Raw genomic sequence first — 26,618 nt, forward strand, 5'->3', positions numbered from 1 at the left:
CTGAAGAACAAAAGTGATATTTGAGAGTTGGATCTTTAAGCATGAGTTAATAGTGGCTGAAGGTGGGGAGGGCATCCCAGATAGACAGAAAAAGCATTAGAAAAAAAAAAAAAAAAAACAGATCTGAAACTACATAGTTCAGCTAGGAGAAATAAATCCTGGGCACTAGTGTGTAAGATGCATGGAAATGAATGACTGCAGATGAGATTGGAAAGGTAGACTAGGTTAGGTAATGAAAAACCTTGAACTCCATGCTAAGGAATTTAGCTATAATTCTGTAAGTAATGGACATGAATGAGGGACTGTAAGCAAAGGAATACTCAGTTTGGACTTTTAGAGAGATGTGGATGGCAGTGTGGCAGACAGATTAATGGGGGAAGATTGGCAAAGAGGAAATCTGGGGGACTAAGAGGTTTTTGTGAGAAATGATGAGAGCAAAGTCTAGGTCAGTGGCAGTGGGGTAAGAGAGGAAGGGACTGATATGAGAGATTTTTTTCGAAGTGAAATAAAGAAAACTTGATAAATGGCTACATGTGGGCATTGGAGACGTCAAGACTATTCTAGACTTTCTGACTTGAACCATATTGATGGTGATGCCATTAGCAATGTAAGTTAGTAGAAGAAGCAGATTTGGAATGGGGAAGATAAGTTCTACATATAATTGAATTTGAGTTGCCTAAAGGGTATCATTTCCTACTGTTGTTTCATTTGATTTTTTTAGTGAAGCTCCTCCCTCTCATTTTCTTTTATGTTTCTACTTGGATCACAGAGAGGAAACTGGAGTAATATGAACAACACTCACGTTTCTGGTTGACATGACAGAGAGCAAAATAGTTCAACCTAGAGATAACCAGGAATCAATCCATCATTCCCTGGGCTGCACACTGGCAGTCTGACTTTGAAATATTTGAGCAAACTTAGATTAAAACTCTAGGGAAGATCTGTTCTCAAAGGATTTCTGTACCTACTTTTAAAAAATACTATAAAGCAATGCAATTTTATTTAAATGTGCTTTCCCAAATTCATATACAAAAGATGGTAATCAAAAACATCCAAAAAGGTTTGGAGATGACCCTTTACCAAAACAAGGGTCAAGCTTTGGGTCTTGCCAAGAGATGGTCTTTTTTCATGGTTTAGATAGTAATGTCTTCATTTTGAGTCATGGCTTGTTCCCTTACAGCAGAAAGAGGACCTGAGGCCAAGTTCATACTCTGCTGCACTGGTGGACTGGTGGGGACTGTAATGTTCATCTGAGAGGGCATGGCCTTCCTGGGGTCCTGCCATGTTGTCTGATCAATGTGATTTAAGAAGTATCGCTCGCCAGAAGATGTCTTCACCATCTCCCAGCTTGCTGGCAGAGGTACATCATCAGGTATCTCCAAAGAGGACTGTCGAAGATGTTGAGCTGTGGGTGTAGCAGCTGGGCCAGACTACTCCAGTGGGAGTCCCAGGAGAAACAGCTCCCAACTGCAGAGAAGCTGGAGAGGAATGAGCTGGAACATACTGTGAAGTCAGGGCTCCTGTAGTGCCTTTGTCAGTACTGGCCTGTCCAGAGTGGGATTTGGGCTCCTGCGGCTTGAAGGAGTCAGGCAGCTTCCAGAGCCTCATGGGCACGGTCTGGGGTATGTTGGCCATCTTAGGGTTCATGACGGCGCTCAAAAGCGCCTCCAGGTCGGTCTCCAAGTCCTCCTGGACGTGCATGATCTGGTGCCCGGTAAAGAATGCCTATGGCGCCGTCTGGGTCGCCGGGAAGGTTAGGGTGCCTGTTGCCTGGGCCCGGATGGCGGACCTTGCACCTGAGAGGATTGCGTAGGCGGCTGCCCTTGGCCCTGGAGGGCCGATCGAGATGGTGGCTACTGCCCAGGATCCACAGCTTCTGCCTTCCGCGACGTGGAACTCTGACCAGACGAGCGAGGGCTCCGCCAGAACTCCCCGGCTCGACGGGCCAAGATGACAAAGGCGGCAAGGGCTTCCGGCCAGATGGCGCTGGGTGGCTGGAGCGGCCCTCTTCTCTCTCTCAGAGCCGCTGGGTGGGTAGGGGGGTGCGCCACGGCTCCTCATCCCCCATCCTGCGCCTCCGCCCCACGCTGCTCCCTGGCTCTACTGACTGGTCTGTGTACCTACTTTTGATAAGCTTTATGAAATCACTAGAGCCATTTAATTTCTCAACGAGAATAACCACCCCACAGGTTAACTCTTAAGGAATTGCAAAAGTTAATTAAGATAAAACGCTTCTTTTTCCTTAGAAGCCAAGGGTTTGTCCCACAAAGATAAATCAAGTATTTTTTTTTCTTGAATTTCTTTTTCTGTCAAGCCATTTTTATTTATTATGTCCAGTGCCACTGAACTCTTTAATTTCTATAGATTCTAAAAATAAATCCCCTAGAGGAGAAAAAATAATGAACAAATAGAGACAATAAGCCAACACCACGACATGGAGCAGCATGCACAACTGGCTATGCACTAATAAACAGCATCCAAGAAGACACTGGGTTCTTAAGAACATTTCCTTAATTACGGTCATGATCTGTGCCTTTCAAGAATAACAGTATGTGCAGTATTTTATCATTGATAGTAAGACCTCTATTTTCATTAGGGTTTTTCAAGTCATGACATGTAAACAAAGATGTCTGTCATACATTCCTAGGAAAGTGAGATAAGAAACCTTTCAGCTGCAAAGTGTTTATCATTTTGAAAATGTTTTAACATAAATGATAGACTTATGAAACTTTAAATGAAACGTCAAGAATTATAGCATACTCAAAAGTTTCAAGGTATAGATGTTTTGTTTTTGTTTCCACTAACCCAGAGCAAGTTATTTCTTTTGCTTTTGGCAACTCCACCACCAGTTTCCTCTTCGTTTAATTTAGTTTATTTTGTGTAATGAGCAAAGCTTATAACTCAATCTTCCCGGATCCTTTTTTTTTTTTTTTTAATGTTCTCTCCTTGAACTATCTCCCAGTTTCCTCTGTTCTAAAACTGGTGTAATGTAATTTTGATTCTGAATGTTATTTGGGGTGAGAAAACAAACTGAGAGTGAAACTCTAATGGGAAAAACAGAAAATGCCATAATACCTATTTGCCTGTACTTCATATTTCTCTTTCTCAAGAGACATTTGCTCGACTTATAACTTGGCTTTCTACTATTGTATTCTTCCTCTGTTTGTGCCCAGAAACTTCACACTGATTCCACACCTTTCGGTCTTCTAGATCAACCCTGGATCTGATTTAGTAGATAAAAAAAAATAGATTAGAAAAAGAAATGTAAAATAGCATGAGGAAACTGCAGAAAAAGAAAAACAAAGAGGGAACCAGAATATCTGAACATGGACCCAATCGAATTTATAAAGCAGATAAACTCTTATCTTGGTGCCTTCTATTTCTATTCAGCCTCCTTTCCCATCCCCACCCTCCTACATTTTCACTTTCGCCCTGTTCATGGCTAGCCTGATTTTCCTTCTTACAGGGCCTTGCCATTTGCTGTCTCATCAAAATGGCCTTGGCATTTGCTATTTCCTCTAGTAGAAATATTAGTGGGCACATCTAAAAGTATTATCCCTGCCCCAGGCTTTTGCATTTTACTAAATGTCTATTGCAGACTACAATGCTTTTGAGGCCCAAAGAATGAATTACTGATGATTTAATGGAATTTGATTCACCATTTCTATAACGGTGTTCTTTGTGTCCCTACTTCGGTACCTCTCACTTTCATTTATGCTTCCCCACAAAAAACTCATTCTGCTAGCTATCTCAGTAAGACCAGGCTTTGTACTTGGTCAATTCCCAGATGTTAGTACTCTCACCAGGAAGTATGTGGTGGATAAGTGTGGGGGGGGTTGCGGGAAGAAGGACAATACCTAAATGTACACACACACACACACACACACACACACACACACTAAGAAGGGACAGATTGCAAACTTTACTGAGAGCTATAATTCCATTCTCAGAGTGATAAAGACCCTTCCAATCCATCCAAACAACAAACAATAACATAAGAACCTCTCCCACAAGAGACATTTGCTCGACCATTGCATTCAGGGAAAGAGGATTTTTGTTTGTTTGAGGAAACTCATCTTATATTTATAATCACCTGATTGCTAGCTTATTCTTGAATTCTTTTACAGTGAAATATGATTATCATATCTGTGATGCAGGCTTAAAAACAAGCTTTTTAAGAGTTATACAGAATGTAACTGTTGGGCAAGTCTCTCTCTCCCTCTCTTGTGCGCACATGTGTGTGCACGCGTGTGTGTGAGGGTGTGTGTGTGTATTTTATTTGATTTAGCTTTTCTCCATTTTTGCAGGGGAACAGTATGTACTATAGGGGCAGATACTTCTGCCTTGTTGCTCTAGGAAACTCTAGGAGACAGCCAAGATAGCCTTCAGAAATATGAGAGGAGAGAAGGACTACATAGAGGCTTAACTCTATTTAAGGCCACCTCGGTCTTAAAGATGGACTGGGGAAAGAGAAGGAGAAAGAGGGAGAGAAAATACTAACCTTGCCAGACCATAAGGAAATCATATGCTTTAGTATGAAGTTATTCTATGATCCATTTGAAAAAGAACAGTTTGAATACATAAAACACAGATAGAGGTATAATAATTGGATTTATTATTATTGTCTACCAATATCTGTTCTCCCCTTTTTCCTGGGCACACAGCTTAGACTACATTTCCCAGCCGCTCTTGCCGTTAGGTTAGACCATCTGACTAAATTCGCTCCAGTGGAATGGGAGCAGAAGTTACATGTGTTAATTCCAAGACTTGCCCATAGAACCTCCACACATGCACTTCAGAACTTTATTTGACTCTCCACAGAAAGGAACGGTAAAAACCAAACCAACATTGGAAACCACATGTTGAAAGTAGAAAGGCCACCTAGTGACCTCCATATTCACCCTCGTTGCTGTACAAACAAGAATTGACCCTCTGTTGCATTTGAATCATTACATATTTGGGTTAATTTATTATAGCAGTTTAGTCTACCCTACTGTGATCCTTGAGAGTATGATATCCACTACCATATGCAGCACAATGCTCAGCATAGAATGGGTGCTCAATAAATAATTGTTGAATTAATGAGATACTACACTAGCCCCTTCATGAAAGATCTCCTAAAATGTGTAATTACTATGGAATGCTAAATTGCAAAATTCCTTCATTCACACATAATTTTATTCATTTTAAATGGTAATTGATATTTAAGTATTGAACACTTATTTATTACCATCTTTTACAAGAAATCCTGATAAGGTAGATGATATTATCTCCATTTAACACATGAGGAAACTGAAACTCAGAGAGTTAAGGCACTTTTCCAAGGCCACACAGCTCCTACATAGCTAAGCCAGGATTCAAATTCAAACCTGTATGACTACAAAACTCTTTCCAATACATCATGCTTCCTTAAACATATGTTTGGTTTAATGCATTACATTTTTGTTTAGATCTGTAATCTTGAGGATATAATGATTCAGAGCAAAGTGTAATTACTTGAAACCCAGTAAGTTCCTCAATAAAGTTCTTAAACATGAGCTATGTAATCTTACTGAATTAATAGAACTATTTTATTAATCTGGTAATCAACTTATGACCTCTGACTTCTTACACTCTTTTTTTTTTTTTTTTTTCTGAGAACGAGTCATCTTGCTCTGTTGCCCAGACTGGAGTGCAGTGGCGTGATCTCAGCTCACTGCAAGCTCCGCCTCCTGGGTTTGTGCCATTCTGCTGCCTCAGCCTCCCAAATGGCTGGGACTACAGGCGCCCGCCACGATGCCAAGCTAATTTTTTGTATTTTTTGTAGAGACGGGGTTTCACTGTGTTAGCCAGGATGGTCTCGATCTCCTGACCTTGTGATCCACCCACCTCGGCCTCCCAAAGTGCTGGAATTACAGCCATGAGCCACTGTGCCCGGCCAATGACCTCTTACACTCTAAGTGATATTTAAATATATAGTAAATATAGGCTCGGTATGGTGGCTGATGCCTGTAATCCGAGTGCTTTGGGAGGCTGAGGTGGGAGGATCACTTGAGCCCAGGAGTTCAAAACCAGCCTGGGCAACATAATAAGACCCTGTCTCTATAAAAAAATAGGCCAGGTGTAGTGGCACATGCTTGTAGTCTCAGCTACTTGGGAGGCTGAGGTAGGAGGATTGCTTGAGCCTGGGAAGTCAAGGCTGCAGTGAGCCATGATTGTGCCATTGCATTCCATCCTGAGTGATAGAGTGAGACTCTGTCTCAAAATAGATAGCTAATAGATAGATAGATATAATATAGATAGATAGATATAGGTATAGATATATAGAGAGAGTAAATATAGTAAAAACTCAGCTAGAAGGCTAGGTGACTGAATTTGAGACAGCATGGTGAGATGATTTCCTGCTGAAGCATCAGAAAGCAATGGAAAATGATTTGTATTTTAGTCCTCACATTTTTGGGATATCTTTCAAAATTCAGGAATTCATTTTCTGATCATAGAACAAACCGATGCAATGGTGTCCAAAACTACAGAAATATACTCTGGGTTTTTTTAATTAGACATTGGAGTTGCAAATAGAAATATAAGAGTGCCTGGGGATTTCATCTCCACTGCTTTATCTTCTCTGCTGCCAGAGGTCCCAAGTGGCTCTGTCATAGCCTCTGTTACCCTGTGAACTGAAGGTACTGAGAGATCCATAGATAGGACATTGAGACATACCAGAAGCTGGGAAATGGACTAAGTGGCCTTTTGAAGATGTGGCAGAAAACTCACTCAGGAGAAGTGGACATTACTGGATCCTTCTCAGAAGAATCTCTACAGAGATATGATGGAGAAAACCTCCAGGAACTTGGCTTCTGTAGGAAACAAATAGGAAGATCAGAACATTGGAGATGAGTTCAAAAATCCTGCGAGAAATCTAAGAAGTTATATCATGGAGAGACTATGTGAAAGTAAAGAAGGTAATCATCATGGGGAAACCTTCAGCCAGATTCCAAATCTTAATATGAAGAAGAAAAGTCCTACCAGAGTAAAACCGTGTGAATGTAGTGTGTGTGGAAACGTTTTCATGTCATTCATCCCTTGACAGGCACATCATACATCACACTGTACACAAACCGTGAGTGTGGGGAATGTGGAGATAAGTCACATAAATGTAAACAATGTGGGAAAGCACATAGGTATACGAGTGCCATGGTGATTTGCTGCACCTATTGACCCATCCTCTAAGTTCCCTCCCCTCACCCCCCACCCCACAACAGGCCCTGGTGTATGTTGTTCCCCTCACTGTTTCCATGTGTTGTCATTGCTCAGCTCCCACTTGTGAGTGAGAACATGCAGTGTTTGATTTTCTGTTCTGGCATTAGTTTGCTGAGGATAATGGCTTCCAGCTTCATCCAGGTCCCTGCAAAGGACATGATCTCATTCCTTTTTATGGCTGCGTAGTATTCCATGGTGTATATGTACCACATTTTCTTTATGCAGTCTATCAGGCTGCACATGTATTCTGGAACTTAAAGTAAAATTTTAAAAAATTAGCAAGAAGACTTTGATATATAAATTTACATTTGTATAGTAACAGTAAACTTTTGCCAGAAATATGTTTTGTCTTAAGATATAAGCTAATTATGACACTGCATGTATGACACTGCATGTATATAATTTATAAATACACATACCTCTACTGAGGGGATGTGTTCAAAATAAGAACCGTGCGTTTTTACAGAGTGCTGATTGGTGCGTTTACAATTCTTTAGCTAGACACAGAGTGCTGATTGGTGTGTTTTTACAGAGTGCTGATTGATACATTTATAATCCTTTAGCTACACACAGAGTGCTGATTGGTGTGTTTACAATCCATTAGCTAGACACAGAGCACTGATTGATGCATTTTTACAGACTGCTGATTGGTGCATTTACAATCCTTTATCTAGACACAGAGCGCTGATTGGTGCATTTTTACAGAGCACTGATTGGTGCATTTATGATCCTTTAGCTAGACACAGAACACTGATTGGTGCATTTTTACAGAGTACTGATTGGTGCGTTTACAATCCTTTAGCTAGACATGGAAAGCTGATTGGTTAGCTAGACACAGAGTGCTGATTGGTGCATTTTTACAGAGTGTTGATTGGAGAATTTACAATCTTTAGCTAGACACAGAGCACTGATTGGTGCATTTTTACAGAGCACTGATTGGCGCATTTACAGTCTTTAGCTAGACACAGAGTGCTGATTGATGCGTTTTTACAGAGTGTGATTGGTGTGTTTACAATCCATTAGCTAGACACAGAGCACTGATTAGTGCATTTTTATAGAGTGCTGATAGGTGCATTTACAATCCTTTAGCTAGACACAGAGTACTGATTGGTGCATTTACAATCCTTTAGCTAGAGACAGAGCACTGATTGGTGCATTTTTACAGAGTGCTGATTGGTGCATTTACAATCCTTTAGCTAGACACAGAGAGCAGATTAGTGCATTTTTACAGAGTACTGATTGGTGCATTTACAATCCTTTAGTTAGACACAGGGCACTGATTGGTGCGTTTTTACAGAGTGCTGATTGGTGCCTTTGCAATCCTTTAGCTAGACACAGAGCACTGATTGGTGCATTTACAATCCTGTAGCTAGACACAGAGTGCTAATTGATGCATCTACAATCCTTTAGCTAGACACAGAGCACTGACTGGTGCATTTTTACAAAGTGCGGATTGGTACATCTACAATCCTTTAGCTAGATACAGAGTGCTCGTTGGTGCATTTACAATCCTTTAGCTAGACACAGAGCACTGACTGGTGCTTTCTTACAGAGAGCTGATTGGTGTGTTTACAATCCTCTAGCTAGACAGAAAAGTTTTCCAAGTCCCCACTAGACCCAGGAAGTCCAGCTGGCTTCACCTATCAGATGACCTTATGTAGATGTTGATGGTTGCTTAACTCATCAGGGTGGTGGTTACTAGAGGTTGGGGTGGCTGTGGCAGCTTCCTAAAATAAGACAATAATGAAATTTGTCACGTCAATTGGCACTTCCTTCACTACAGTTCTCTGTAGCATGTGATGCTGTTTGATAGCATTTTACCTACAGTAGAACTGTTTTCAAAATTGAAGTCAATCTTCTCAAACCCTATCACTGCTTTAGCAAATAAATTTATGTAATATTTTAAATTGTTTGTTGTCATTTCAACAATGTTCACAGCATCTTCACCAGCAGTAGATTCCATCTCATAAACCACTTTCTTTGCTCATTCATAAAAAGCAACTCCTCATCTGTTCAAGTTTTATCATGAGATTGCAGCAATGCAGTCACATCTTTAGATTCCACTTCTTATTCTAGTTTACTTGGTGTTTCCACCACATCCACAGTTAATTCCTCCACTGATGTCTTGAATTCCTCAAAGTCATCCATGACAATTGTAATCAACTTATTCCTAACTTGTATTAATGTTGATGTTTTGACTTCTTCCCAGGAATCGCAAATATTCTTAACAGCATCAAGAATGATGACTTCTTTCTAGAGGTTTTCAATTTACTTTACCCAGATCCATCAGAGAAATTGCTATCTGTGGCAGCCATAGCCTTAGGAAATGTATTTCTTGAAAGTTGATATTACTTCTTGATCCGTGGCCTGCAGAATGGATGTTGTGTTAGTAGGCATGAAAACAACATTAATCTTGCACAGCTCCAACACAGCTCTTGTGTGACTGGGTACATTTTAAATGAGCAGTAATATTTGGAAAGGAATCTTTTTTTGCTGAGCAGTAGCTCTCAGTAGTGGACCTAAAATATTCAGTACACCATGATGTAAACAGATGTGCTGTCATCCAGGCTTTGTTGTTACATTTATAGGGCACAAGAAGAGTAGATTTCACATAATTCTTAAGGGCTCTAGGATTTTCTGCATGGGTACGTGAACATTGGCTTCAACTTAGATTCAGCGGCTGCATTAATCCTTAACAAGAGATTCAGTCTGTTCTTCGAAGCTTTGAAGCCAGGCCTTACTTCTCTCTATTTATGAGAGTCCTAGATGTAATTTTCTTCCAATAGAAGGCTGTTTTTTCTACATAAAATCTGTTGTTTAGTGTATCCACCTTCATCAATTAACTTAGCTTGATCTTCTGCTTAACTTGCTGCAGCTTCTACATCAGCACTTGGTGCTTCAACTTAGACTTATGTTATAGCGATGATTTCTTTCCTTCCACCTCATGAACTAACCTCTGCCAGCTTCCAACTTTTCTTTTGCAGTTTTCTCACCTCTCAGACCTTATGGAATTGTAGAGAGTTAAGAACCTTGCTCTGCATTAAGTTTTAGCTTAAAAGAATATTGTGGCTGGATTTGCTATTCTATCCAGACCACTAAAACTTTCTTCATATCAGCAATAAGGCTGTTTCTCTTTCTTATCACTGGTCTGTTCACTGGAGTAGTACTTTAATTTCCTTCAAGAACTTTTCTTTGGCACTCACAACCTGGCTGTTTGTCTCAAGAGGCCTAGCTTTCACCCTATCTTGATGTTCCACGAGCCTTTCTCACTGAGCTTAATCATTTTCAGCTTTTGATTTAAAGTGAAAGACATACAACTCTTCCTTTCACTTGAACAGTTAGAGGTCATTGTGGGATAATTAATAATAACTAATTTCAATATTGCTGTGTCTTAGGGAATAAAGAGACCCAAGGTGAGGTAGAGAAACAGGAGAATGGTCGGTTGGTGGAGCAGTCAGAACACACATTTATCCATTAAGTTTGCCATCTTATATGGCTGTGGCTCATGTCGCTCCAAATGTAATGTCACTCCAATGTAATGATGATCACAGATTATCATAACAGATACAATAAATAATTAAAAAGTTTGAAATATGGCAAGAATTACCAAAGTGTGACACAGAGACAAGAAGTGAGCACATGCATTTGGAAAAATGGGGCCAATAGATTTACTTGATGCAGGGTTGCTATAAACCATTAATTTGTAAAAGATGCAATATCTGCAAAGTGCAATAAAGGAAAGTGTAGTAAAATGAGGTATGTCTGTATTATATTCTTAAAAATTGCGGAGGGTACATTTTATGTGTTCTCACCACGAAAATTGCTACGTATGGGAGGTAATGCATATGTTAATTATGTCTATCTATCCATTCCACAATGTAGAGATATTTCAAAACAACATGATATACATGGTAAGTATATACATATATTTAATTTTTCAATTAAAAAGTTAAATTATAGACTGGATGTGATGGCTCATCCCTGTAATCCCAGCATTTTGGGAGGGTGAGGCAAGAGGATCACTTGAAGTCAGGAGTTTGAGACCAGCCTGCACAATATAGTGAGACCCTGTCTCCACGAAAATAAAATATTGGCCCAGTGTTGTGGTGCACACTTTTGGTCCCAGGTATTCAGGAGGCTGAGGTGGGAGAATCACTTGTGCCCAGCAGTTTGAGTTTGCAGTGAGCTATGATTGTGCAACTCCATTCTAGCCTGGGTGACAGAGTGAGACCCTGTCTCAAAAAACCAAACAACAACAAAATAATACAAAAAAGAAAGAAATAGTAGGTATGCTGTTGTAGGTGGAGGGTTTGGTGCATGTTGCAATTCTGAATACGAGGGCCACGATGTAGGTTTTATCGAAGAGACATTTGGGAACCAAAAGGACTAAGTCAGGTCTTGAACCCAAATGATCTTTTAGGGCACCTCAAATCTCACTACAAAGTGTCCACCTATTCTGCCTATAATTAGAGTGTGTCCCAATTGTAACTTATTAAATCCAGAAGGCAACATTCCCTTCTCTTGTTGAGAGCCTGATTCAGCAACTGCCGACAGAAGCCTTAGAGAGGCATTAGTTCTCATGTTATTGAGTAATATATGAGAAGACAGCTTTTGTATTGGCAATACCTTCATAAATTCCAAAAGTTCAGATTTCAAATATATAACATATGACAATTAAACCATAAAGAGTCACTTGTGATGTGCTGTGTAATTATCCAAAGAATATAACTTTACAAGCTAAAGTGGTCTGGAAATGAGGATAAGTATCCAGTACTCAGCCAAAATATTTCTCTGGTGACATAAGAATTGAGGAGCCAAGAACTGTAGCACCACTAAAGCTTTCTGGCTTCCTCCCAGGAGTCTAAACATTTATTTCCTGAGAAATACCACTTGAATCATTTCTTGGCCTCTGGACAGGATATCACAAAGCTAAAACTACATTGTCCTTATTTTCTTTTGTGAGCTGGAACCAGGGCTTTTTAACTTTTTTACTTGTATATTTTTCACTGAGTTAATACAGCTATATTTTGGCAAATCTCAGCAGTATTGCTTAATATTATTCTGGGAGATAAAATCTTAGAGAAAGACCAGATTCTCTAGACCCCATCAAAATTCCAAATACCAAGTTTAGAGCGCAAAACATCTGAAGAGAAACTCAAATTCAGGCAGATCTTACCAGAGCCCTGAAGCATGGCATTTACCTAAAGATACAGAAGACCTATTACCAGATATAAGAGATGCCCTATGAAGAGAGTGTTGAAGGAACTGTATTTATTGACCCAGAAGAAAAGATGTGTGAGGGATAATTTAATAATTGTCTTTAAAATGTAGCCATGACTCAGATGCACAAATAGTCAATAAATATTCTCTTTATTCTTAGATGATTAAATAGACTTAAGAAGGGCCATGGGAAATTTTAATTAGACTTAAGAAGGAATCCTGAACGTGAGACATTGAAAATGGTTTCTGAAGAAAGTTGTGGAATCTTTCCTCCAGAGAGGTTTGTAAATAGGAGAGAGTCTATCTGTCTATGATGGTTTGAGTGCAACAGCAAGACCTAGGGATCCCAAGGTTTCTCCTATAGGGCTAGATTTGATACACCAGCCCTTTTGGAATCATGTTGCCCTTATATAGCATTGGGGTGCACTAGCATTATTGTATTTAAACAAGTGGTCAAGCGATATATTTGAAAAACATATCCTCTGTAATAAAATTGTAATGTTTAGTTGTCTCCTTTCATTTCCAGACATGATTTTAATAACAGTTTGAGTAATATGCTCAGTGTAATTCTTTGCTGTCTCAGTAATTATTTCATCATTGATGATTAAGATTAATATTACTGATTCTTTTTTGAAAGGAGGGAAAACAGTGTGAGCGGTGCCGTTTCACCCAAGTCCTGTTAGGTTAAGTGTTTTGTAAAATGAAACAGTGTTTATTTGAATAGTTTTCTTTCCACAGACTTCATCAAGAGGTTACCAGATTAAAAGTTCTTTTTCTCTAAGTTAGTTTGTTTTTAATCCATATTACTTTCTTTGCATAGGATTTGTAGAGACAATTCACAAGAAGTGGCTGAATCTCACATACATTTGAAAAGGTAAGTTTTAATTTTCTTAAAACTTATAACAAAATTGTATCAGATAAATACATTTGTAATAAAGCCAAATATATTTTAAAGTATTTTTGAAGAGTACAGATCCTCCTCGACTTAGAATGTGGTTATTTCCCAATAAATTTATTGTAAGTTGAAAGTATCATAAGTTGAAAATGCATTTAATATACCTAACCTACCAAACATCATAGCTCAGCCTAGCCTATCTTAAACATGCCTGGAACACTTACATTGTCTACAGAAGGGCAAAATCATCACAAAGCCTATTGTATTAGAAAGTGTTGATTATCACATGTAATTTATTGAATAGTTACTGAAAATGAAAAACAGAATGATTGTTCGGGTACTTGAAGTTTCTACTGAATGGGACAGTTTCTAATGAATGCATCTCATACACCTTCATGGAGTTGAAAAAATCGTAAGTCAAAACATTGTAAGTCAGAAACCATCTGTAATTAGAACTGGATATGACTTTATGGTTCATCTTTTGAGAAAACAGAAATCCTGAGAAAAGAAAGAGTGTATCCAAGATAACAGTGGTAGTATTAGGGTACTCTAACTCAGTCTAGAGCTCTTTACAACACACATCATTACATCTTGCTCTGTTTTGGTGGTCTGGTGAGGTAGCATGAGTTTGTGTATGTCTATTAGGGCTAAGAATCTGTTGGTCCGTAGAAGTGTAAGGGAGACTAATAAAGAAGATATTTTTCATGACCTTAGAGACAACATTTTCATGTTGAAACTCTTCTAGAATAAAAGGAGAGGAGGATTAGAAAGTGATATTGATTTATTGTTCATGAAAATAAAATAGTTGGTATCATGGGAATTTGCTTCATATTAAATATCATAGATGATAGTTAAGAAATTAAATGTGGCATATATTAGCCACAAAATAATCCCTCCAAACCTTATTAAAAAGAATGTGCAGTAAAATGTCCATAGTAAGCCATATTTATGTAGCCTGGAATTAGAGAGCCTTTCTGTGTCGTCAAGTATTTGGGTAACATAGCAAACAAAAATTGTCAAGCAGTGTGGCAGACTAAAAGCCTCATGGTAATGTGAAAGGCCAATATCACTGATACAGTAAATGAAGGAAAAAGCGGGTAACCCATATCTACACACCATTAACTACTTTGTCTTGACATCTCAAGTTCTGTCTTTGCTAACAACTATAGGCCGCTCTCCTTCCTTTCTAACTCTTCCTCTCTCTCTTCTCTCTGTCATAATTTTCTTCCCTCTAGCCCATCTTCTCTAGCCCTAACACATATGCACTGCAAGAACTTATACATGGATAAAAATACATTGTCTATCCTCAAGAATCTCATAGTCCAGTACAGGAGATAAAGAGGTAGACAGGTAAACAATTATGAGACAGTCTACTGAAGAGACAAAAGCATTTTTCCATATGGGTCGATGGAAACCCAAGCTATGGGTTTCAGAGAGGTGATGACGTCTGAGTGCAGTTTAGATTGCTAAATAAGAAGATCTCATCATCTTCTCCTTGGATTATTGAAAGTACTCCCTAACTGGACTTCTTGCAAACATGCTTGCCCTCCCATATTTTCAGGGAGCTTCCAGTCCAAGGCAATGAAGCATAAGAAATTCAGGGAATATTTGGAAAAAGACAAAATGTTTGGTGTGATGTTATGAAGTCATGAAGGGATCTAAATAAAAAAGATGAGCAGAGGCTAAATCATAAGGTGACTTGTATACCGTGAGCCCTGTCTTGTAGAACTAGAAGAGCAGTTGAATGTGTTGGTAAGTGGAAGATTACCCAGTACAATTTGCATTTTGATCTCGTGACATCTAAGCGAAGATTAGACTGAACTGGAGGAGGATAAACATGATGGCAGGAAGCATAGTTAAGAATCATCATGGAAAAGGTAATGACATCTTCAGCTAGTGCAGTGGTGGGAATAGAGAGCAGTAGACAGACTCCAGAGACATTTAGGAGTTAATATTGACAGGACTTGGTTTTGGATTGACTGTAGTAGGTGAGGGAAGAGAGAGAACAAGGAATATCTATCTTATCTGGCTTGAACAACTAGATAGTGGTGCAATTCACTGAAATATGGGACACACAAGGAAGAACACTTCTGAGTGGGGGAGGAAGATATCAAGTTTGGACGTGTTGAATTTGACTTGCCTATGAGTCATTTACTTTACCTAGTGATATTTGATAATTATTCCCATCAATACATTTTCTCCTAAGCAATTTGATATAATGGTCTGGAGCTCAGGAGAGCAGCATACACTCTACCTTCTTTGCCTTTTCTGAATGCTTTTAGAACCCATATTTGACAACTTAGCCCTTGATTCCATACTGGCCTGTCCCAGTCCTTTATTTTTCTTATTTCTGTGTACTTTTCAGAGGCAGACATTATACATCCATCTATACCTTTTGCAATGCCTAATTCACTTGTGGACATGAGTGAGGACTTTGTAAAGGCTTCTGAATACTTGCATTTGGCCACCTCACCACTGAGGTCATTCAGGAAAAAGAATGACATTTTAATACTTATTAAAGGGTGCAAAAGACATTTAAATCTTTATAAATTCCTTAACAAATATCACAAATCAGATTCACATGTGTGACCAATTTTACTTGAAAGATTTGTGGGATATTTTCCATTACCCCATTCCCCTAATTTAAGTTTTCAAACTTTTAGGAAAAAGTAGAAATGACACTGCTTCCCACACTAGTTTTCTTCAAATTCTTTATTCTATCTTCTGGGTCCCTGTGATTCTGCAACTCACTTAGGCATATGAAATTGATAAACTAGGGAAGCAATCTTGTCATTGTTATCTGATATTTTGAAACTTACAATTATCTGTAGATGTTGTATCCCAAGATACTCCCTGCTTTATTTTCTCCAAAGGAAGGACCTCTTATATATTAACAGTGGACCTTGAAAAGTTTCTGTTAAGCACTGACTGAAAATAGTTATTTTACTTGAAAAAATATTCAAGAGGTTTAAGCACAGTTGCCAAATATGGCAATGAGGTCTTTTGTGGCTTAGCAATTCTTGCTTTCCTGTCTTCCTCTGTTTTGATGTTCTGTCATTATGTTCACCTTCCCTTTTCTTAGAGTTATTATTTCATTTATGCATGCATCCTTGTATCTATACATTCATTCTTTTTTTTTTTTTTTTTTTTTTTTGAGACGGAGTCTCGCTCTGTCACCCAGGCTGGAGTGCAGTGGCGCGATCTCGGCTCACTGCAAGCTCCGCCTCCCGGGTTTACGCCATTCTCCTGCCTCAGCCTCCCGAGTAGCTGGGACTACAGGCGCCCGCCATCTCGCCCGGCTAATTTTTTGTATTTTTTAGTAGAGACGGGGTTTCACCGTGTTAGCCAGGATGGTCTCGATCTCCTGACCTCGTGATCCACCGTCTCGGCCTCCCAAAGTGCTGGGATTACAGGCTTGAGCCACCGCGCCCGGCCTATACATTCATTCTTACACATTACTAAAATTTTCCAGTCCTAGTCTCTGTGCCTTGCAAAATACTCAAGAAAAGAATTAGTCATGTTGTGTAAATGTGCAAAGGTAAAAGATTAATACACACCTGCTTCTTCCCCACATAGCCTTCTTAAATACTTTATATGAATATCAATGTATTTTTTAGAGAAAATGATTCCTGCCTTGGGACCAGGCACAATGGAGTGATACCAATAGTGGGACTTGTAACCCAGTACATGGCAAGGGGTAAATCCTGGCAAGTTATAGACAGGTAGAGCTTCATTTTATTCACCCCCTGCCCACTCTTCTAATCAAAACTTTCCATCACCTAATTCACATGTAGGCCTACTCTGTGCCATGCACATAGTAGGTGCTTTACACATATTAATTCCTTTAATTCTTACTACTGTCCTGTGGATTAAGCCCTATTACTATCCCCATTTAAAGGATGAGGAAACTGAGGCATAGAGAACTTTAGTACATTTTCCAAGGTCACACAGTCAGTAAATGATGGAACCGAGATTCAAACCCAGGCAGACTGGCTCCAGATCTACGTTCTTGGCCAATATACTATGGTATGGAACTTGTTTGATTAATTTAGTGGGTAAATCTGTATTTCTGTCAGCTACTCTGTGTCTTCTTCTAAATGTGGGCTACATCTGTTTGCTGGAGAGCAGCTCAGAACCAAGGAAAATGGTATACATTTTTGCTCTCAACATTTAAATGTGGCACCCAAAGATTAATGGGGAATCCCCCAAAAAGATCTACTGAAACTAGCACCACCAGAAAATTGGTGTAGCAATTTGGTGACACAGGAAAGAAGAAGTATTTCTTTTTTATGAAGGGGTCTTTTGAGTCCTGAGATTATAAAACTTTGAACAGCTCTCTCTTCAGGAAAATCTTTTTATTTTATTTTATTTTGTATTTTTCTGTTATTATTTTTTAGAGGTGGAGTCTTGCTATGTTGCCCAGCCTGACCTGAAACACTTGGGCTCAACCAATACTCCTACCTCAGCCTCCTGAGTAGCTGGGACTGCAGGTGTATTCCACCATGCCCGGCCTCTTCAGGAAAATCTTTAGTTATTGTTCCACAGTTGTCACATTAGTGCAAAATTTGAAAATCAGTCTTCAAATTTGAATTGAAAAGTAAGAGAATGAGATATTTATAAGTAAGAAAATTTCATATTTTGATGTGGTAATGTAATGAGCTGAGCAAGGAAATGTTCTAGAAAAGTATAAGAGCTTACAAATAATTAGTCTTATAAAGTGAGTAAGACTATGTAGCTCTTAAAAGCTTAGTGATTACCAATGTAGTGTTAACATTGCTGAAACTTTGATTGTTTAAAACAAAGTAGGTTAAAAGAAAGAGTGCAAAATTCGTATGACAGGTTACCATGTCAGATAATATACATTTGTAATTGAGAATAAAGGACAAAAAAGACTATAATCAATGAACATCATTTACTTTACCTAGTGATATTGATAATTATTCCCATCAATATATATTCATCTTTAGTAGTGTGTTAATTCTCTAGAAGTCATAATTTTCTAGTTTTAGAAATACCTATGCCTAAGTCTGCTACATAAATGACCACTAGGCAATCTCATTCAGTCTCAGGGCTTTAAAGTAACATTTATATATTACTAACTCCAAAATTTTTATCTCTAGTACTGAATTCCACCCTAAGCTCCAGACTCATGTAACCACTCTCTACTCTGTATCTCTACTTGAAAGTCTAATGAGCAGCTCAAACTTATCATGTCCCAAACTGAATTCTTTATTTTCACAATAAGCCTGCTTCTTCCCCATGTGCCTCATTTCAATAAATGTCACCACCATTTACTTAGTTGCTTAGGCTGGAATCCTTGGCATCATTTTTGATTACCCTCTCTCTCTCATAACCCACATCCAATCGTTTAGAGAATTATACCAGCCCTATGTTCAAAACGTATTCAGAATATGACACTTTTTGCCATCATAGTGCAAGTCACCATCATCTCTTGATTAGACAATTGCAGGAGCTTCTGAAATCATCTCCCTGATTCCATTTTGTATCCATCCAACTTATTGTCTCCTCAGCAGCTGAGTGATCTTTGAAAAATTAGTAATATCGTTCACCTCTCTGATCAAAACCTTCCAAAGCTCACCATCTCACTTAGTTTAAAAGTTGAAATCTTTTAAATGGTCATGAGGCACCATACAAACTGCCCCCTCTACCTCTCTGACCTTTCTTTCTTCTACTTTCCTCCTTGCTTACTCTGCCCCAGCAACACCGGCTTCTTTGCCACAACCCACCAGTTACAGTCCCACTTCAGGACCATTGCATTTGCTATTTCTTCTGTCTGAAGCACTCACTACTCAGTTATCTTTGTGGGTTCTTCCTCAGAGAGGATATTCCTGATCATCCTTTCTAAAATAGCCTTGTTCTCTCAGGCCACCAGTCTCTATCTAGCCTCTTACCCGAATTTTTTTTTTTTTTGATGGTTTATAATTACTTAACATATTTTTGCTTGTTTATTTGTTTATGGTCTCTCTCCATTACTAGAATGTAAACTCAACAAGTATAGGAATTTGTCTATTTGTTCATTGCTATATCTCAGTTACCTAGTATAGAACTCAATAATTATTAATTGAATAAATGACTGACTAAATGAATGAATCACTAAATTGCAGTAGCCTAGGGAGACAGTAGGTCTTAGTCTTAGGAAAGAACTAAAACATGTCTTCAAAGATATACTGCCAATCTAAAATAGTTTACAAGATCACCCCAATATTAATGTACAAATCCAGCTGTTCTCTTTTCTGGGAATACAGCCAGTTTAAAGTCAATGCTAATATGTAGTAAATATGATCCACAAAATCTGTGATTTTCTTGTAAATTAATAAAAGGATTCATAGATGAGGTGCTTTTGAAACTCTGTTTAGTAACCTGTTCAAGCATTTCAAAACCTACATGCCACTAATAAAATGACAACTTGAGAAAATTAATATTTATTTTTTGGCTGGGCGTGATGGCTCACGCTTGTAATCCCAGCAGTTTGGGAGGCCGAGGCGGGGGGATCACTTGAGGTCAGTAGTTAAAGACCAGCCTGGCCAACATGGCCAAACCCCATCTCTACTAAAAATACAAAAATTAGCCGGGCATGATAGTGGGCGCATGTAATCCCAGTTACTCAGGAGGCTGAGGCAGGAGAATTGCTTGAACCTGGGAGACGAAGGTTGCAGTGAGTTGAGATGGCGCCACTGCACTCCAGCCTGGGCGACGGAGTGAGTGAGACTCTGTCTCAAAAAAAAAAGAAAAATAGAAAACACAAGGTATACTGCCAATCTAAAATAGTCTCCTGCCAATCTACAATAGTCTACAAGATCACCCCAGTATTAATGTAAAAGTCCAGCTGTTCTCCTTTCTGGCAATACAGCCACTTTAAAGTCAGTGCTAATATGTAGTGAATATGGTCCAGAAAATCTGTGATTGTCTTCTAAATTAAATAAAAAGATTCATAGATGAGGTGCTTTTGAAACTCTGTTTAGTAACTTGTTTAAACATTTTAAAACCCACATGCCACTAATAAAATGATAACTTGAGAAAATTAATATTTATTTTTGATGCTTGTTTTTCTGAAATTATGGTGTATCCTGGCTATTAGGGATTTTCTGTTGCTTGTCTACTCTCCAACTGGGACTTAATGTCTTAATTTTATTAAGACTCAATCCAAGGACACACATGTGTACCTTCTGGTTTCCTGTTGATAGTTCATTAACAAGTTCATTATGTGTTAGTTCCTGTCTCAGCATTATCAAGAACAAACCAGGAAAGATCATGATTTTAGGGCAAAATTTTATATGATTGCCTTTCTGAACTCTTGTGATTGAAGAACTGTTTATTTTATAACACATTTTGGACACTAAAGGAGACAAATACAAAAGAATTTTGTTCTGTAATTGCTATTCTCGGAAAAAATAGGTAGAAAAAGATATATATCTAGTAATGCTGAAGAATATCCTAGTTTGTTTTCATGCATTTATGGAGAAAGGAGTTTTTACCATATTGCATTAATTATCTTGAAATGATTCAAATAAATTAAAGATTATTTATTATTAAGTGGCAGTGTGATCTAGTGAAAACTGATTCTATTATTGGCTTTGTCACTAACTAACTAAATAACCCTGACAAGGTCTTCTTTCCTTTCAGGGCAATTTCCTTGTCTGTAAAAGAGGGAGTTAGACTAGAGTTCTTAGATTTGTTTCAGTCATACCAATTTAAGGTTCTGTGAATTCCATACTTCCTGCCTTTTGAGTGTTGAAGTATCAGTTTTCATGAGAGGATAAATTAATAAATATTTTGTTACCTTGATAATTGTTGAAGCTAGATAAATGTTACATGTGATTTCATCATATTAATTTCACTTTTGTGTATGTTTGAATATTCTTACAATAGCAAATTTAGAAATATAATTGATATTACATTTTATGATAGATAATTTACTACATTCAAACTTATCTTGCAAAGTCTATTTTATGTCTACAATGTTTTGTTCCATTGTCCTCTGAAACATTTATACAAAATAGCAACCCCTTTTATGTTCATTCCAGGGCGATTTTCTTCAGTTTTTGGGTAACTATGCCAAGGTTCAGACTAGATTGCAAACGTTCCCTGTGTACAGATTTTCAAAGTGAAGGTATTCATTAATTAGGAAGCTAGCAAAAGCTTTTCATAAGCGTATTATAATTCGTACTGACTTGGTAACCCACAATGTATAATTTAAGTTGGCTTAATTATCTGTAACTAACTCTTAAATCCAGGATGATTTTTCTCCTTGACATCCTACACATTGCCAGGCCGTTTCTGGAAGAAAGTGGGGTAGACTATGTTGTAGCTAAGAAAATGTCTTGATGTCAAGCAATCTTGGATTCAAATGCCCATTTCAGCCACTTCCTAAAAGTAGAACCTTGGGAAAATGATTTAACTTTTCGGAGCCTTAGTTTCCTCTTCTGTAAAATGGAAATGCCAATAGTAGTTTCTACATCATGGAGTTATTGTGAGGACCAAAGAACATGAGTAGTCATTGAACATACTGCCTGACATGCAGTTTAAATCAGCAATATCTACTGTCATTATTATCTTCGTCATTTGGTTATTTGCATTATTTGAATAAAATTATATGTGGAGGAAGTTTTAAAAAATAAAGGAGGAAATATGGTTACATTTAATAAATATTTATTGAATGCATGCTATGTTCTAGAAAATGGATTTACAGAGGTAAGTAAGGCACACTTCTTGCCCCTAAGGAACTCACATGCTAAGGTCAGAAACAGACATGTGAAACATTAGTCAGGACTGAACCTAATGGAGTGGCAGAGTAGGGAATTGCTGTTATGCTAGGATTTAAAGGCAAGTAAAAACAAACCAAGACACAAAAATTTCCAGCCCATCACTGGATTTGAAACACCATTAGCGTATTTTCCCTTTGGATTTTGTACATTCTTTGATATTTGGATTCCATGAGCAAATATCTTCTGGAAGAATAAGTAATGTCAATTAGCACTTTAATGGATATTTGTTTCTGTATAATTAGGCTACAGGTCAAACTGCTATAATCAAGAAACCTCAAAATATGACAGCTCAAGCAAAAGACAAAAAGATGGGAAGACAGCACTGCCGCAGGAGATCACTCAAGGCCTAGGGTCCTTCTACCTGATTTCTTTGCCACTTCCTAGTGCATGTTGACATTGTCAGTGTGGTTAAATATGGCTTCCACTATTACATCTGGGCTACAGCCTGCTGGGGGGAGAGAAAGAAGAGGAGAAATGATTTTCTTGTTAAAACATGACTCAAAGTTTGCACACATCACTTCTTGCATCTCATTGTCTAAATTTCAGTCATATTTTCATACCAAGCAGCAAAGGAGTCTGGAAAATGTAGTCTCTAGACTGGAGGCCATGTACACAGCTAAAACTCATGAGTTTCTATCACTATAATACAAGGAAAAATAGTAGAATTGACACTGGGAAATAATTAGTCTCTGCCAGATTTCATCAACAATTTTATCTTGATTAGCTTCCTAAAAGACCTAGGCTTTTACAAAAAGGTAGGCTCTGTGAGTTTGATAAAGAAAGTGTTATAAAGAAGTGTCAACCTCAAATAATCAAAAAGGTAAAAATCTAATTGAAAGAGAGTGTATTTAAGTGCAATGTGTGAGAATGGACCTCAGAAACTCCAACTCCAAGGGAATGGAGTCAGCATTCTGAAGTAGGGAAGGTAAGGTTTTATTTATACAGGCAGAAACAGAGAGTTTTTAGCAGGATTACAGCATTACTCATGCAAGGCTGGTGCTTAGTTATAGCAATTTGATTGGTTATAGTCAGTGTTTCTTTTTGGAAAGGATATATTTAACATTTTTTACAGAGAGTATAATCATCATGGGTTTTCTGTCATCTAGTTTGAGCAAAGCAGGACACCAGAGAGGAAGTTAATCTATAACAAGAGTCATTCATTAAGAAGGCAGGAGATTTTTGTCCCTGACATTGTTTAATTCTCTCTAGTAATTGTACAGAACAAGAAAAATAGAAAGTGAGTCAACGTATAACCTGAGAACAGAAGTTGTATCCATCTGTGACTTGAATCACAGTTACATTTCTCTCAAAGCTTAAAGTGTTTTGGGGGATTCCACGGCTTTTAAATTTTATTTATTTTCACAGAAGGTTGACTTGTCTGGTGTATTTACTGATACCAACCAATTCTCTAAATCTCCGATTCTCTGACAGCAACTGGGCATCCAACAATGCAATTCAATTATGACACTATCTGTAGTTAGCACAGACATGGCAGGTTAAGGGCTCAGTCCCACAAGACTGCCCCACTTCGGATGCCAGTAGCAAGTCCCAATGCTTCAGACTAACTGGCTCTTCAGTTTCAATAATTTGATAGAATGATTCACAGAACTCAGGAAAACACTACTATTATCAATTTATTATAAAAAAATACAAATTCAAAACAGTCAAATGGAAGAACTTCATAGGATAAAGTATGGGGTAGGGAGTTGCGGACCTTCCATGCCATCTTCAGACATGCTGCCCTCCCAGCACCTCAATGTGGAAGTTCTTGGAACCCTTTGGTTTAGGTTTTTTTTTTTTTTAAGTGGAGGTTCCATTATGTAGGCACGATGGATCAAATCATTGGCCATTGGTGATTGATTCAATCTCTGAAACCTCTACCATCCCTGGAGGTCAGGGGTGGGGCTGAAAGTTCAAACCCTCTAATTAAGTGGTTGGTTCCTCTGGCCACTAGCCCCTATCCTCCAAGAGTCACTTCATTAGCATAAATTCAGGTGTGGTTGAAAGGGGCTCATTATGAATAATAGAAGACATTCCTATTACTCAGGAAATTCCAAGGGTTTTAGGCACTCTGTTCAGATAACCCGGGACAAACGTCAAATATATATTTTATTATTCTACAACTTGGTATTATCAGGAGCTAGAGTGGTTCTCCAAACCATCTCTGCTTGAAGATATTCACCCTTTTGACAACACAGGTAGAGTTTGTTGTTCTCTCCTCTGAGCTCCCTTTGCTGCCAATGACCTCTATCATAGTGTACTGTTCTTCTCATATTATACCATAAATATTTCATAGTTTCTGATTTCTATCCCTCTAACTAGAATGTGAGCTACAATGCTTGGCACATTATTATTATTGCTCTGTAACTCTTGAATGAGTGAATGGCAAACGGTCTGGCACAGCTAACCTCTGTGGTCTCTGTTCATGACTGGTGTTAATTGTTAATTCCAGTAAGTTTCTAGGGACTAGACCCTGATGTTGCTAATTGTATTTTCCAAATCTTGTGGGTTTCCTGAGAATCTCAGCTCTGGTTTCCTACTGTTGAATCTGTGGTAGTCTAGAGGGTGAATTCAGAGTTCATAAATCAGTTTTATCAAACTAAGTGGATTTGGGGGAAAGCAGGCAATCTTCATGCCCTCTATCTCACAGAGTGTGTTCTTTATAGGAGACCAATGTTCTATGCAATATGCCAACTTTACCAAATAACTTTTCAAGTCAGTCTTGTGGGGATGGTTTGATTTTTAAAAAATGCCTTTAGAACTTTAGAAGTGACATTTGCATGAATGTTTAAAAACTGTTACCAAATTCAGGGAATTTTGTTTAAACCATGTGTGTACATGTACATATACATATAACCTAAATGTCAAAGCATTATTTATTTTTCTTGTTTTTGCCTATTTAATGCCCTTTAACCTTACCAAGGCCATTAAATACTTGAGACATTAGATGCTGCCTTTGCCGATTACCTCATTTGTATAGCAGTTTAGGAATACTCATTTCCTGTTTTGATAATTAACAGAATACTTGGGATTATAAAGCTTTACAGAATGACTTCTGCCAGTTGACCATTTTAGCTACTGAGGTATCAAACAAAACAAAACAAAACAAAACAAAACAAAACATCCCAGCAGTGGAATGACTCTATGGGAAGAGCATAAGCCTAGGTGTCAAATCTAGGTGACCGAGGTTTGATTTCTCCTGAGTTTTTGACTTCTGGAAAGTAACTTAATAGTCATTTGTAAAACTAAAATAATACCCACTTGCTTGTCTGAGAGGGATAATAGATAAAATAAAGTAGTATATATATTCCTGCTGGAGAGGCTATGGAACGTCCTTGTCTAGCCTAGCTCCATTCTAGCTGCACCTAATTGTATCACAATGACTTAATCTCAACTGTCCTGAAAAATTTCCCCATTCTTAGGCTTTGATGTACCTTTCACTCCACACCCGTTGGGTAACACTTACCCAGGTCTGCATCAAATTTGGGTTTACACCTTCTCTTCAATTGGCGTAGACCATCTTGCAGCTAGAGAGGGGTTGCCCCAAGTAGTCTTACCCATCCTCCTTTCTCTGCACCATTCAAGTTTACTCCCAAATCTTCTTCTTAGGACTTGAAACATGCCTTGTATCTGGAGCAGAGATCAATGATTGCTAAGGTACAAGTATACAAGTATCAATGACAAAGAATATATTTATTCAAAGCTAAGAATATATGTATTTGTATTGATGCCATTAGAAAGCATTCAAATAGGACTTTTAGTAGATTAAAATGAATTATCTTTTAGTGTATTTTTTTTCACACCAAGAAGCAAAGCTTACCTTATGCTTTCACTGATTAAGCTATCAAATCAAAGTGGAAGGGAATATCTAATGGACTTTAACAACTGAGGCATGGTGCATTATTGTTTCCAACTGTATTTGATTAACTAAATTTAACTTGTGGTTTGCATATCTACAAATAAATGTACTTTATTATTCCAAGATATTATTATGCTTCCATTTCTTTGAATTGTACTCCAATATCATGGTATATAATAAGAATATCACAAAGCTGGGCTAGTGGCATTGAAAGATAAGTTATAGCATAGTGAAATATTTGCAAGAGCTAGAGGATTCAGGGAAAACAGGAAGCTTGAAGAAAACTTCCTGGAGGTGTTTTTTTTTTTTTTCTTAAATAGAAGAAGACAAATTAGTTAATTGAAAATGCAATCTCAGGAAAAAGAAAGAAGATTTTGAATCTAGATCTTCTTTTTCTTACCGTCATGTCAGCAATTCTGATTAGAAAATTCCTCCTGTAGGCCTGATAAATAATTTCTGCTAAAAATCGTTGTGAGAGAGCCAAATGAGCTGACATCTGAAAAGTAAATACAAAACTCCCTAAACAACTCCCAGTTTCTTCCCACCCTCCTAACTTTAATTTAGGGAGAAACATCAGCTATGGAAATGAATAAAAAAGAAAGACATCTAGGGGTAAAAA

At 38.1% G+C, this 26,618-nt stretch overlaps 1 pseudogene; it reads right to left on the reverse strand.

The window, feature by feature from the left end:
* Positions 1–1,042: 1,042 nt before the first annotated feature.
* Positions 1,043–26,405, reverse strand: LOC117077684 (annotated as a pseudogene).
* Between the last annotated feature and the right edge of the window lie 213 nt (positions 26,406–26,618).

This window comes from Trachypithecus francoisi, unplaced genomic scaffold (genome assembly GCF_009764315.1).
Source record: "Trachypithecus francoisi isolate TF-2019V2 unplaced genomic scaffold, Tfra_2.0 Lachesis_group6, whole genome shotgun sequence".
Lineage (NCBI taxonomy): Eukaryota > Metazoa > Chordata > Mammalia > Primates > Cercopithecidae > Trachypithecus > Trachypithecus francoisi.